Source organism: Enhydra lutris, unplaced genomic scaffold, assembly GCF_002288905.1.
Source record: "Enhydra lutris kenyoni isolate GAN:26980312 unplaced genomic scaffold, ASM228890v2 scaffoldscaffold76, whole genome shotgun sequence".
Classification (NCBI taxonomy): Eukaryota; Metazoa; Chordata; class Mammalia; order Carnivora; family Mustelidae; genus Enhydra; species Enhydra lutris.
Window position 1 is genome coordinate 2,711,520 of NW_019154160.1, and position 14,935 is coordinate 2,726,454.

The window sequence follows — 14,935 nt, forward strand, 5'->3', positions numbered from 1 at the left end:
AGAAAGCACGTGGCAGGGAACCAAGGCCTCCTGACAACCATGAGAGTGAGCTGGGCGGCGGATCATCTCAGTCAAGCATGGGATGACTGTAACCTCATGACCAAGCCTGATCCCGAACCACCCGGCTAAGCCCTTCCTGGACTCCTGACCCAGGAAAACCATGTAAGATAAAGTCCGTGGTTTTAAACTCCTCAGTTCTAGGGCCATTTGCTCCACAGCCACCGACCACTAACATCCATGCCCTCCCTGGAAAGCCTTCCCAGAGAAAGCTGACAGGACTCTGAATGGTCTTGCGGCAGTGGGGACACAAAAGAACAATGTAACTCTTCGGTGAATGCTGAGTGACCAACACATTTTATGTATCTTTGTATAAATGATGACTCTGAAAACTCTAAAGCTGATTTACAAAGTGCTTTTTACTCCAGTTCTTAGACTCCATAAATAATACGTCAGTTCATTCTCAGAATGTGTGGCTGAGTTCAGCCAGATCTGTCTCCAACTGAGAATCGTGAAGCTAGAGTGTGGTGTGGCTGGCGGGGTGCACATGGCAGCCGGTGAGGGACAGGGCTGAGGGGCAGGTCCTGAAGCCTGAAAGGTACACAGAGGGCTGTGGGTTCTATCCAACAACCGAGGGATGCTAAGCCAGGGAGGGTCACGGGTTCTTCCCGAAAGGCTGCTAGCTGTGTGGCGTCAGGGACAAGCCGGGAATCTTTTGGAACAGATGACGTGAGACGGTGGAGTCTAGTCCGAGGCAGTTCTGGAGGGGAAGCATTAGAGCAGTGGTTGTCCAACTTTTATGTAAGGGGTACTCTTCTCATCTGCCGACTTATTTTCCCACTCACTTCCCTAGCAGAAAGGCCAGGAAGGGGCCCACTGTAGTCATCCAAGAGCTGGTCTGTATACTTACTCAAACTTCTGTGTTTCTAATGTACTGCATTTTTAACTTTCAATTGTATTCTGTGTGTGCGGAGAGGGGTACACATGCACGCCCACACATATGCACGTGGGCATGTACCCGCGCACGCGTACGCGCACACACCCACACATACATCGTTTCCCCTTCAGGGGCGAGACAAGGTCATAGTCATCTTTTTCTTTCCCACGGAACTGAGTGATGCAAAGCTGAGCCGAGGCAGCTAATGCACCCCACTGATGGGGTGAGGGAGGAGAGGTGAGCACCTATGGAGAGTCACTGTCATTTCCAAATTTTTTCTTTGAAAATGAATGCCAAAATTGGGAGAAATTTAAAAAACGGTCAGGTACCAGCTCATCAGCATAAAAACAGATGATCCAAAAAGAGCAAGGCATTCCAATGAGCTCTGACCAAGGAGTATTTGGGGCATTCTGCTGCCTCCAGAAACTGGGACTAATGGTGGATGTCGTCTTCCCACAGGGCACCATCCAGAAGCCAAACAGAACTCTATCTGGCACATGAAAATGATAGTTTGAAAGCAGTCAATTCAGACAAAGAGAAACCATATGAAGAATATGTGTGATTGGTCCAAAGCCTATGGGATCTGACAAAGGTGGTCCTAAGGGAGAAATACATCATTATCCAAGCCTCACTCAAAAAAAACTGAAAAATCCAGAATACACCAGCTGTCTTTACACCTTAAAGAACTGGAAAATCAACAAGTTAAGCTAACCCCACACACTAGAAGAGAAATAATCAAGATTAGAGCAGAGATCAATGAGATAGAAACTAGAGATACAGAAGAACATGTCAACAAAACTAGAAGCTGGTTGTTTGAAAGAATCAATAAGATTGATAAACCAATGGCAAAAGTAATCCAAAAGAAAAGAGAGAGGACTCAAATTAATAAAATTATTAATGGAAAAGGGAGAGATCAAGACTAACACTAAGGAAACAGGAACTATCATCAGAAATTATTCTCAATAGTTATATGCCAATAAGTCAAGCAACCTAGATGAAATGGATGCATTCCTGGAAACGTATAAATTTCCAAAACTGAATCAGGAAGAAATTGACAACCTGAATAGACCAATATCTGGTAACAAGATTGAAGCAGTGATCAAAAACCTCCCAAAAAACAAGAGTCCAAGACCTGATGGATTCCCAGGGGAATTCTACCAAACATTCAAAGAAGAAACAATACTTATTTTCCTGAAACTGTTTCAAAAAACCGAAACAGAAGGAAAACTTCCAGACACTTTCTATGAAGCCTGCATTACCCTGATTCCCCACACCAGGCAAAGACCCCACCAAAACAGAGAATTTCAGACCAATATCCCTGACGAATATGGATGCCAAGATCCTATCTAATAGGATCCAACAGCACATTAAAAAGCTTATCCACCGTGACCAGGTAGGATTTATCCCTGGGATGCAGGGGTGGTTCAACATGTGCAAATCAATCAGTGTGATAGAACAAATCAGTAAGAGAAGAAAGAACCACATGGTCCTCTCAATTGATGCAGAAAAAGCATTTGACAAAATCCAGCATCTGTTCCTGATTAAAACGCTTCAAAGTACAGGGATAGAGGGAACATTTCTCAACTTCATAAAATCTATCTATGAAGAAGCCACAGCGAGTATCATCCTCAAGGGGAAAAGCTGACAACCTTCCCACTGAGATCAGGAACACGGGAAGGATGCCCACTCTCACCACTCTTGTTCAACATAGTACTAGAAGTCCTAGCAACAGCAACCAGACAACAAAGAGAAATAAAAGGTATTCAAATTGGCAATGAAGAACTCAAACTCTCTCTTCGCAGATGACATGATAATTTATAGGGTAAACCCAAAAGACTCCACCCCCAAACTACTAGAACTCATACAGCAATTCAGTAAAGTGGCAGGATACGAAGTCAATGTACAGAAATCACCTGCTTTCCTATACACGAACAATGAAAATACAGAAAAGGAAATTGGAGAATCGATTCTGTTTACTATAGCACAAAGAACCATAAGATACCTAGGAATAAACCTAACCAAATAGGTAAAGGATCTGTACTCGAGGAACTACAGAACACTCATGAAAGAAATCGAAGAAGACACAAAAAGATGGAAGACCATTCCATGCTCATGGGTCGGAAGAATAAACATTGTTAAAATGTCTATACTCCCTAAAGCAATCTATACTTTCAATGCCATCCCCAACAAAATTCCACCGGCATTTTTCAAAGAGCTGGAACAAACAATCCTAGAATTGGTATGGAAACAGAAGAGATCCCGAATTGCTAAGGAAATGCTGAAAAGGAAAAACAAAACTGGGGGCATCATGTTGCCTGATTTCAAGCTTTACTACAAAGCTGTGATCACCAAGACAGTATGATACTGGCACAAAAACAGACACATAGACCAGTGGAACAGAATAGAGGGCCCAGATATGGACCCACAATTCTATGGTCAACTAATCTCCGACAAAGCAGGAAAAAATAAACAGTGGAAAAAAGATAGTCTCTTCAATAAGTGGTATTGGGAAAATTGGACAGCTATATATAGAAGAATGAAACTCGACCATTCTCTTGCACCATACGCAAAGGTAAACTCGAAATGGATAAAAGGCCTCAACGTGAGGCAGAAATCTATCAAAATCCTTGAGGAGAACAAAGGCAGTAACCTCTTCAACATCAGCCACACCAACTTCTTTCAAGATATGTCTCCAAAGGCAAAGGAAACAAAAGCGAAAATGAACTTCTGGGACTTCATCAAGATCGAAAGCTTCTGCACAGCAAAGGAAACAGTCAACAAAACAAAGAGACAACCCACGAAATGGGAGAAGATATTCACAAATGACACTATGGACAAAGGGATCTATAAAAAACTCCTCAAACTCAGCACACACAAAACAGATAATCATGTCAAAAAATGGGCAGAAGACATGAACAGACACTTCTCCAATGAAGACATACAAGTGGCTATCAGACACATGAAAAAATGCTCATCATCACTAGCCATCAGGGAGATTCAAATCAAAACCACACAGAGATACCACCTTACACCAGTTAGAATGGCCAAAATCAACAAGACAGTAAACAACATGTGTTGGAGAATATGTGGAGAAAGGGGAACCCTATTACACTGTTGGTGGGAATGCAAGTTGGTGCAACCACTTTGGAAAACGATGTGGAGATACCTTAAGAAATTAAAAATAGAGCTACCCTATAACCCTGCAACTGCAAGACTGGGTATTTACCCCAAAGATACAGACATAGTGAAAAGATGGACCATCTGCACCCCAATGTTCATAGCACCAATGGCCACAATCGCCAAACTGCAGAAAGAGCCAAGACGCCCTTCAACAGACAAATGGATAAAGATATGATTCATGTATACTATGGAGTGTTATGCCTCCATCCGAAAGGATGAATACCCAACTTTTGTATCAACATGGACAGGACTGGAGGAGATTATGCTGAGTGAAATAAGTCAAGCAGAGAGAGTCAATTATCATATGGTTTCACTTACTTGTGGAACGTAAGGAATAACATGGAGGACACTGGGAGGAGAGAAATGAGTTGGGGGAAATCGGAGGGGGGGACGAAGCATGAGAGACTGTGGACTCTGAGAAACAAACTGAGGGTTTTGGAGGGGAGGGGGATGGGAGGTTGGGTGAGCCTGGTGGTGGGTATTAAGGAGGGCACGTATTGCATGCAGCACTGGGTGTGGTGCATGAACAAAATCTTGGAACACTGAAAAGAAATAAAATTTAAAAAATAAAAATTAAAAAAAAATCACGTGTGTATGCCTGTGTATATGTACGTATTTGGGTATACGTATGTGGGGAGGTAGTGAACGCGGACATGTATGTAAATACACACAAGTAGCTACAAACATAAAGCATGAGGCTCCAAAACCACCCTTCCTTGGAGTCTCTGCAACATTCACCCATGACCGCTCACCAACATTAAACACCTGCACAAAGATATCTGGACACACATGCATATGTTCTGTTCTACCAACCGGAAATGCTCACTTTGAAACATTAGTTTATATAAAATCCTCTCTGTCCAAAAGTAGGGACTTTTATCATCCAGAAACGGTAGGAATCTCAAAAATAAGCCTGGGGGGGTGTCTGGGTGGCTCAGTTGGTTAGGCAACTGCCTTCAGCTCAGGTCATGATTCTGGAGTCCCAGGATCGAGTCCCACATCGGGCTCCCTGCTCAGCAGGGAGTCTGCTTCTCCCACTGACCTCTCTCCTCTCATGCTCTCTCTCATGCTCTCTCTCTCTCAAATAATTAAATAAAATCTTTAAAAAAAAATAATAAGCCTGGGGTTTTTGATGAAAAATCTGTTATTGGTGCTCAAGTGAGAGGCAGATACCAGATGCTAAGCCACTGAGAAGCCTGTCAAGACTGGTTTTTCTAAATAACTCACGACCATAAATTCAAGAGTGAAATACAAGAGCCAGTATTGGGGCGCCTGGGTGGCTCAGTCAGTTGAGTGTCCAACTCTTGACTTTGGCTCAGGTCATGGTCTCAGTGTTATGGGACTGAGCCCTGTGTCAGGCTCCGTGTGCAACAGGAAGTCTGCTTTCAATTCTCTTTCTCTCTCTGCCACACCCCTGTTCCTGCTCTCTCTCAAAAAAAAAAAAAAAAAAAAAAAGAAAAAAAAAAAAAAGTTAAATCTAAAAAAAAAAAAAATAAAAAGGACCACTATCATATTCAAAATTGTTTTTATAGAATGTCAAGCAACTATAGAGGGAAACAAAAAACAAGCCAGTGAGCACATACCGTGTTTACATTGTTCCAAATTCTGAGTTCATAAAGACGCAGCCTGACAGCCCCAGGGCCCAGGTTTGAAAACAGTCAGGAACCCCCACAGTCCTCCCGGGTGCAGGTTGCGGGGAAGTCAGAAGGAGACCCTGGAGAGCCCGTACCTGAAGGGATGGAGTAAGGCACTCGTGCAGCACCTCGGGTCACCTTGGGCCGTAGGTGAACATCACTGTGTGTGCATCTGGGGTGCGGCCCTTCTCCCCTGCACCTCCTCTCTCTGCAGGGTACCGCGAGGCAGCGGGAGGGCACGAATCACGCACCACTCCTCAGCCAGGCCTACAGGTCACAGGACTATCCATCCACTTTCACAGTCACGGAAAGGGAGAAACACTTGGGGCAAAGCATATTTTACCTCTTCTGTTTGTTCTGAGGGAGAAGAGATTTCCTTGGGATATGGTCCTAAAACTGACCAGCCAGGGGTAAGGGAAGTTATGAATAATTTAGCTTTGCTTACACTCAGCTAGTTTGCTTTCTGAAAAGATTAAATCAATTTAGAGCAACAACAAAATATCTGTGTACCAATTATGCCAGAGACCTGAAAACTGTGACTTTTGTTTTTGTTTAATCTTCACATGTACTTTTAAGAACATGAAAGAAAAGGTAATTTCATTTAACCAAAGTGGTCAATTCATTTAACAGAAATACTGAACGGAGACAATTCCATTTAACCAAAATACTGATCCGAGAAAAAGCTAATTAAAGTGGCTTTTGCCTTATTGTGAATTAATTACTTAATAAATATTTCTGGTGGTCTTAACTTTTTTTTTTAAGTATCAGACACATGGACCAGCTTCTGAGCAGGCCTGTCTAGGACAACAGGTATCAAAAGTCATGCGAAAGAACTGGGGAGCATCCGCCAGAAGTCTGGTGGCAGAACTAGGGCCCTTCCCTGCAAACCCACTGGTTCTGGGAGGCCAGGAAAGCATGTGGTGGGAACAGCGGCCGCCGCTAAGCCCACAATTGCTCAACCGTCTGAAGTTAGGAACTAAAAGTGAAGGGCTCCAATTAGACCTCTCCGTGTGCTTATTCCATGCCTAAAGTTTCAGATCCCCTTAGCAGTCTGGTGGCATGTGGACCTCGTGTCCCCAGGGATGAAGACACAGGCTGGTAGCCAGGGTGAGCTGTCTAGACGGCCTGCCGCGCCCTGTAGCCCAGCCCTTCTCCCCTTGGGTGTGCTCTGGGTGGGAGCGGTGCCCACCCAAATGCCAGAGATTCCCACCCCAGCAGACCAGGGCTGAGGCTCTGCCCGGATGTCCCTAACTGGCCTCCCTGCGGCTCACCCACGTAAGCACCCGATCGTAGAGCACCAGACGGCGCCACTGCTATCTTGCAAGCTACGAGAACTATCCCAGGACTGAAACAGCATCTGCTGGCTGACAGTCAGCCCCGTGCACGGAGAACCCACTAACCCTCGTGATCCCAGCACCTTGGGACCAGGCTGGACATCTGAGCTTGTGGGTCTCTGTGACAGACCTACAGCTTGCTCTGGCCCCCAGGGGGCTTTGTGGCAAACTGCTAATGTGAGGCTCCTCCCGAGGTTCTCCTACCCATCACCTTGCTCACCTTCTTGAGAGAGATAAGTACACCTGTCCCCATCCACTCCCCCTAGCCGCCCGGGACACACACGCTTTCAGCTAACAATGTTGCTTTCAGTCCTAATAACTCTGCCCCGCAGCTATCTACCTGGTTTACAGAGGAGGAGCACAGCGGATTCAGACGAAGTCACTGAGCCCCCAAGTGAGAGCTCAGAGTCAAAGCCAAGATCACCTGATGCCAGAGCGCCCTTCCATCCCCACGTGCGATACCGCCTGCGCACTGTCAGGCCGAGGACGGAAAGAAAGGGAAGGAAAGGATCCAAGACGCTGAAGGAAAGAAATGAAGGAAATCATCTACCTGTAAGGACTTTTCTCTCCAATGAGAAGCAGGAGCACTTCAGTTTCTAGGGGCTATGGAGGCAGAGCCACAAACACCCTCATCTGTTTCTGGAGGAACCACATTACTTTTAATTTCTCAAAAAGGATGACATAGTTGGGGTCGCAGAACAATTCACGTCACCGACATCATTTTATCCAGGACAGAGCACGGCCTGCTTTAGTAGGCAGATGTGACGTCCCCCCGCCCAACCCCGCCACAGGAGCAGGCCTCCCTCCTTTACACACAGCGAGAGACGGGACCAGGCACCCCCAGAGGTGCTCACTCCTGCCACTTGCTTATCGGCTAACGGTATTGACAGTAACTGCGCTTATAATAATTCCTCTTACTGAGTAAAAATCTCACTCAGTATTTAAACTTTTCTTTTTTTTTCTTAAAGATTATTTATTTATTTATTTGACAGAGATCACAAGTAGGCAGAGAGGCAGGCAGAGAGAGAGAGAAGCAGGCTCCCCACCGAGCGGAGAGCCCGATGCGGGGCTAGATCCCAGGATCCTGGGATCATGACCCGAGCCAAAGGCAGAGGCTTTAACCCACTGAGCCACTCAGGTGCCCCTAAACTTTTCATTCAAGTTATTTTTGAGGTCTGATACCCTTTTATTACATACTTCTCAGAAGAGAGAAGGTTCAATGTTTTAGCTACAGGAAAACAGTGATGACTTCTTGTCTAACTAACAAGGAGGCCGGAGAGAAGTAAACAGGCACAGCTCTGATGAGGAAAAATCAACTGTTACGGCTCTTGTGATTCGCCTTTTCGATGCACAGCAATCCTACTCTTAGCTACCACTCACCCTGTTACAGGAAGTATTCCAAAAGGCAGTAGTTAAACTGGCTTTCCAGGTAAAGCCTCCGTGAAAAGTATTATTTTTGGATAATCTAATAAAGCTAAAAAAAATAGGAGAACCAGGAGATATTTTCATGACAAGGACGTCCATGGTCTTAAAGTTAGTCTCTCCACTCACTGCTTATGAATTTCAAAGGAAAGAAGAGTAAATGCACAGTGGGGACATGACAATTCTTCACTCACGTAACCAAAACAAACATCAGCAAACATTGAGTTCCTCTGGACGAGATGCCCGAGAAAGGTGCTTCACAACTTACGCAACATTCTGACTGAAGTTACCACAAACAAGCAGAAAAGCTCTCAAAAGGAAAGTCCCATTAGAGTAGAACTGTATTCCTCAAAGATGTCAATGTCACAAAGGACAAAGGATGACTAAGGAAATGTTCCAGATTGAAGGAGGCTATGGAGATATGGCAGCTACATCCAACACCTGACCCTGAACCTGTTACAAGGGACATCATCCAGTCAACTGACAAAACAAGCCTGGGAATGGAAGATTATTAGTATTTCTTTTTTTTTTTTTTAAAGATTGTATTTATTTATTTGAGAGAGCGAGCAGCGTCAGAGGGAGAATCAGACTCTCCACTGAGCAGGGACCCAGCCATGGGACTCAATCCCAGGACCCTGGGATTATACCTGAGCCGAAGGCAGACGCTTAACTGACTGAGCCACCCAGGTGCCCCTATTAGTATTTTCTTGGTGTAAAAATGTACTGAGGTTGAGAACTGTACCAATTACATAAGAGCATATGCTTATTCTTTGGAAAAATATACTGAACTTTATATATAAATATACTGAATATATTTTACTTATATAAATATATATGTTTAATATATGTTTATATATACACTTATGTTTATAAATAACTGAATATAAATATTCAGTATATATATAAATATACTGAACAAAACCCCAGTGACTGCAATATACTCAAATGGTCCCCTCTTCAAACTGGTATGTACGAACAGACACACACGCGCACGCGCGGAGAGGATGCACGTGCATGCGAGAGGTTGAACAAACAACAGGGCAAATGGTAAAAACAGGTGATTCTGGGTAACATGTATATGGGTGGTCTGGCATTATTCTTATTCTTGTTATTTTCTCTAAGAGTCAAAGTGTATCCAAATAAAGTTCAAAAAATTAGAATCAATACAAAAAAAGAACAACCCATGCACATTTTCTCGGTGTAAGGTTTGAGAAAACTACCAGCTCATCACGCACGTGTGAGTTTGATTCCGAAGGAGCAGGGCCTTGGAATGCTGTGTCCGGGGAGAGGCAGCCAGTGGCACGTGCTGGAAATGCGACAGAGCAGAGGCGTAACGGGGAAGAAAGAGCAGCTGACGCAGATTCTACCCCAGTCCCGCTCACGGAGCACGTGCCTCCACGAGGCCTCCGGGGAGTGGGCAGGAAGGTAAAGAACCCAAGGCAGAGGCCGGCTCAGCCTCTACATCACAGAACCACAGGCCAGCCATGAGAAGGAACAGAGCATCAGACCTGCCCAGGGCAATGAGGGGCACTCCTGGGGAAGGTCATCGAAAAGACGGACCACCAGCTGCTCCATGAGCTGGACCCGGGGAATCAGAGGCTTCTCACCGCCCCGCCCCCCCACCCCTTGGCGTGTGGGTTCCACTTGCCTTTCTCATCCCCAGAGACTGTTCCCAGGACACAGCCTCGAGGTAATGACGTGGTGCTGAGAACAATGACATGGCCTACGTGACTAAAACCAGCTAAGGCCTCTCTCCACACAGACTTAAGATTTGGTGGGCAGGAGGGGCCCTATTCAACTTGCTGTATCCAACACGTGAGTTCCTGCTGCTTTGTACAACTGCCACCTCCCAGCCTGGAGTGTCCTGCCTCTTTCTGGTCTCCCTCCGCCCTCCCAACAAAGGGGGGGCTGGTTTTGCATTTCACCTGGAAGCTCCTGACAAGGCTGTAGACCCAGAAATCCTACACGATAAAGGGCAGCATCAACCCTACACGGAACTCTCCGTTCATTTTCCTCTTTTGATTCACTGCAGAAATGTTTCCACTGACAATCTCTAAATTAATTCTTATGTTTGCACCAGACAGCTCTTTGTTTCCCTGGCCGATCTTTCAGTGCATATATATGATCGTGAGGTCCAGAAATAGAAAGTGAGGAGGAACAAAGAAAAAAAATGTCACATTTGCTAATGATGAAGGAAACTCAAAAGCAATGCTTGGGCTCCTGTCAACCTTTCAAGAATGGATCCTGACTAGAAATTGATTTTTCCAAATTCTCTCTAAAGCCTAGTGGCCCGAAATACGAAATAGCAATTCCAGGTCAAGTGGTAAAAGATGAACTTTCCCCAGCCGGGAATCCTCTCACCTTCAAATGAAGTTTCAAAGATCGGAAGCAGAATCTCATTTCAGAATCAAAAGCAGATCCTGCTCTTGAAAACAAATATACACCAAAAGCCTTATTTTGATCACAACAAGGTACTACTATGTTGATTTTCATCAGACGTCCTGGTTCTAGCCGCCTATTCTTTTCATGGATCTTAATTAAAAATGACATGGGTCAGTCTAGAAAAAACAGCTTGGAGTAGACACTTTTTGTTCTTAAAAAAATTATCATCTATTGTCATCTTTTTGTGTGAGTAGGAGACACATGAGGTGGGGTGCCAACAAAACGCTAAATCCCACACTGCAACCAATTCTAATAAAGCAGTGTCACCGTCAAAAAGACCATTAGGAAAAAGGACAGTGTTATCCTGCCGGCCCTGGTCACTAAAAAACTGGAAAAACAATCCTAATTACAGGAGCATCAGAAAGTAGAAGAGACCTATAAATAACCCTGCCAAAAAAATAATTTAAAAAAAAAGAAAGAAAGAAAGAAATGGAAAAGCAGATAATCGGGTTTTTGGCTATGGAGACTATGAGCTGAAAAATTAAGATGCTCCTTGAATCTAAATAACTATAATTTTATATGGTTCCAATCACTCCATGTAAGACTTCCGTGATGGATAATAGAGTCTTGATTCTACAGTTCATGCCAGCTCTGCCACTTATAGGCCGTGGGCTTTTGGGCAATTTAACCTCTAGTCTATAGCTCAGTTTCCTCCTCTGTAAACCAGGAAGAGAGTGCTAGAATCACTCTGAGGACTAAGCGTGCCCGTGCCTACAGCACAGTTCGCACTGGATTACTGCTGATGACCTGCACTACTGTCCCTACCCCTAGCACTGTTACCCCCAATACCACTACAGTGTGGAAAAACAAACAAACAAGAACGGGTAAGACAACTTTTTAAACTAGAAGACAACATGGCAATTAACACAGCATGGTACTGACGTGAGACTCAAATGGGCAAATGGGAGAGAACAGACAACCCTAGAACATTATACATCCATATATTTCTTATTATAATTAATAAAGCATAACAAACTAATGAGAAATGGGTTATTTAACAAATGGCTTTGGCAAACTTGCTAAGTATTTGGAAAGAAATCAACTCATAGTCTCATTGTATATTATAGTCAAAATAAATCCAGATGGATTTAAAACATGTTAAAAGGAAAAAAAAGGTACTACAGTACTATTGAAGAAGAACGAAATTCTGTGTTAATGTGGAATACAGAGACTGTGTCAATGATAAGAGGAAAGAAGGAGAGAAGGAAGTTAGGAAGGAAGGAAGGAAGGACCGACGGAAATCACCAAAGGGACAAATTGAGAAAATTGCAATCAATAAATACGAAATGGTCATTTGCCTTATAAAAGATCTTTTTAAGCCAAAAGGGGAGAAAATGGGAAAAGGGATAAACAAAAATAATTAGATTAAAAAAATACTCAAGCTAAAAAACATTTAACCTCATTAGCAACTTAAAAGCAGGAGTCAAAGCGAAGAAGCCTGTTTCTCTACGGAAGACCGGAAGACGGGTATAGGGCTCCTGCTGGCCAGAGTGCAGGGAGAGGAACACACCCTCACCTGGTAGACTAGTTACAGAAGCACCTCAACAGCACCCAGCGATACCCCAGGTCAGCCCTTCACCTAGGACCTCACTCTCAGATCATCCCCCGGGAAAGCTCCACCACTGGGGAGAAAGGCTGGCTGTGCAAAGGGGGTTCGCTACAAGGGTCCTTGTGATGTTGATAAACACCCACCACCGAGTCGGAGCGGAAAACCCACTCCAGGAAACACTGTGCAATCACTACATTATCACAGTTGTGATGATCATCCCCTCGTAGGCATTCCCACGTCACTGGATCGTATTAACAGGAAAAGCCAAACCTATAAAACCAGATGCAGTATTTGTCCCCCTTTTGGAATGATGGAATAAAGCAGAAAGAGGGAAGAAACAAACACACTAACAGCGGTTAACCCAGTGATAAGATTATGAGTTTTTCCTATTTTCTTCTTTGTTTTTATTCATATTTTTTACAAATTCGCTACCTTGAGTAGAGAGTGTCGATACTCAAAAAAACAATAAAAACGTTGTCAAATAAGGAAAGTCGTCACCAGTAGAATGAAAAAAGTCCACTGCAGTCAACCCTACGAAAGGACTTTCTAAGAACCTTACTGCAACTCCTCCTCTAGCCCTGCCCTGGCCTCCAGCCCCTTCTGGGCTCCAGCCCCGCAGGCTCTGACCTAGTTCACCGCAGGCCCACACCCCTGCTGGCCCTGTTGGACCCAAAGATTAGCTCCCTTCCGTCTTACGACTCAAAATATTTTTCATCCACGGTGAAATACCTTACACATAGGAGGCACTTATATATTTCCGAACTTACAGTTAGAGAGCGCTTTCAGACATCCCGGGCACGAGACCCTAACATGCTACCTGCACCAAGGCTCTCCCCTGCCTAGATGTGGTTGCTGGAGTTTTCCGTTTACTTGTCAGTAATAACAACTGTCTCTTCATACTCCTCTGTTTTCGTTGTGTAGCTACTTCACCATTTTTTCTTTCTAAAGGCAAAACACTAATTCCTTTTCCTCTCTTCATTCCAGTAAGAGATGGGAGAAAGATTTGTTCTTCAGGGAAAAAAAAAAAAAAAAAAAAAAGTCTGTGACCTGGACTAGGTAAGAACCTGCAGCCTGGGAACTCTTCCTAAAATATGGGTGTCTGGGTTTGGTATCCAAAGTATAAGAAATTGGGAGAAGCCTGCTTTCCTCTATTTTTTAATTAAAAAAGAGAGTCAAGCTCTAATTCTAGTCAATGTACGATTTCTCGCATAATTTCGCAGACAGATATCATGCATGTATGTGCACACTGCTCTCCCAGGATTCCGTCTGTTCTGAGCCAAGTGAGTAAAAATCAATTCTTTGTATTGATCCAGGGCCCAAAACCAGAGTCTTCATCTGGAGTTTCATTTAAAGTATTTCACTTGCCCTTTGAACATTTAAGTAGAAAGGTAAGCATTTGGTGGGAAAAAACCAGAGAGAAAAACATCATGTGCTCTGACTGCTCACACCAAAACAATGGCCACAACAGACCCAGCTCGGGACCGAGGGAACACTCCAAGAGGCAAGAGGTGGGAGTAGCAGGCAACCAGGAAGAAGCAAAGGAGGAGGTGGGCTCTGGTGAGCAGCAGCCCCCACAGAACAGAGCGCAAGACCCTGCTGGCCCTCTGAAGTCAGCAACTGCCCTCCGAGGGCTGTGGTTAAATTTCCGGCAGCCCCGGGCAACTACCAAAGCCCTCAACGGCACCGTACCAAAGGTCAAAGAAGAACAGAGAGGCAAAGATAACAGTGCACCAACCAAAGAAAACCGCCAGGGCCCCGAGCCGATGGCTGGTGCGGCACCAGCTCTGCAATGTTGTGGGGAACGCGTCTGAGCTAGCCAGACTGGGGAACGGTGTCAGAAGGCCAGAGGTTAGCGGGCCAGACCGCACGGGGCCCACCAGGCCATGAGAAAAACCCTGGACCTTCCTGCTGGTGGAACAGATACCTCTGGAAGGTTTAGACCTGCCTTGTGAGATAGGTCGTCACCACTGGATTTCTACAAAAATTAATCCAAGTAGTACATCTATCACAGATTAAAGGCACTCAGAGTACTTAATACAGTCCAGGAGACCCTGATCACGTGCCCCACCCACCCTACCAGCCACACCTTCTTCCTCACCTCCTCCTGCCCCAGAACCCTGGGGCCACAGTTTATCTGCTCCCCTCATCTATAATGTTGTCCACAGAATCCACCCCCACCCCCCCACACACACACACCCAGTATTGACTCTCTGAAGCGATGGCGCTGGATTTCTACAAAAATTAATCCAAGTAGTACATCTATCACAGATTAAAGGCACTCAGAGTACTTAATACAGTCCAGGAGACCCTGATCACGTGCCCCACCCACCCTACCAGCCACACCTTCTTCCTCACCTCCTCCTGCCCCAGAACCCTGGGGCCACAGTTTATCTGCTCCCCTCATCTATAATGTTGTCCACAGAATCCACCCCCACCCCCC

At 44.8% G+C, this 14,935-nt stretch overlaps 1 protein-coding gene across 2 annotated transcripts in view; it reads right to left on the reverse strand.

Annotated features, from left to right (window-relative positions):
- LOC111160507 (nucleoside-triphosphatase, cancer-related) overlaps nt 1-14,935 on the reverse strand; it is a 34,254-nt gene that overhangs the window by 9,537 nt on the left and 9,782 nt on the right. The window lies entirely within an intron of this gene.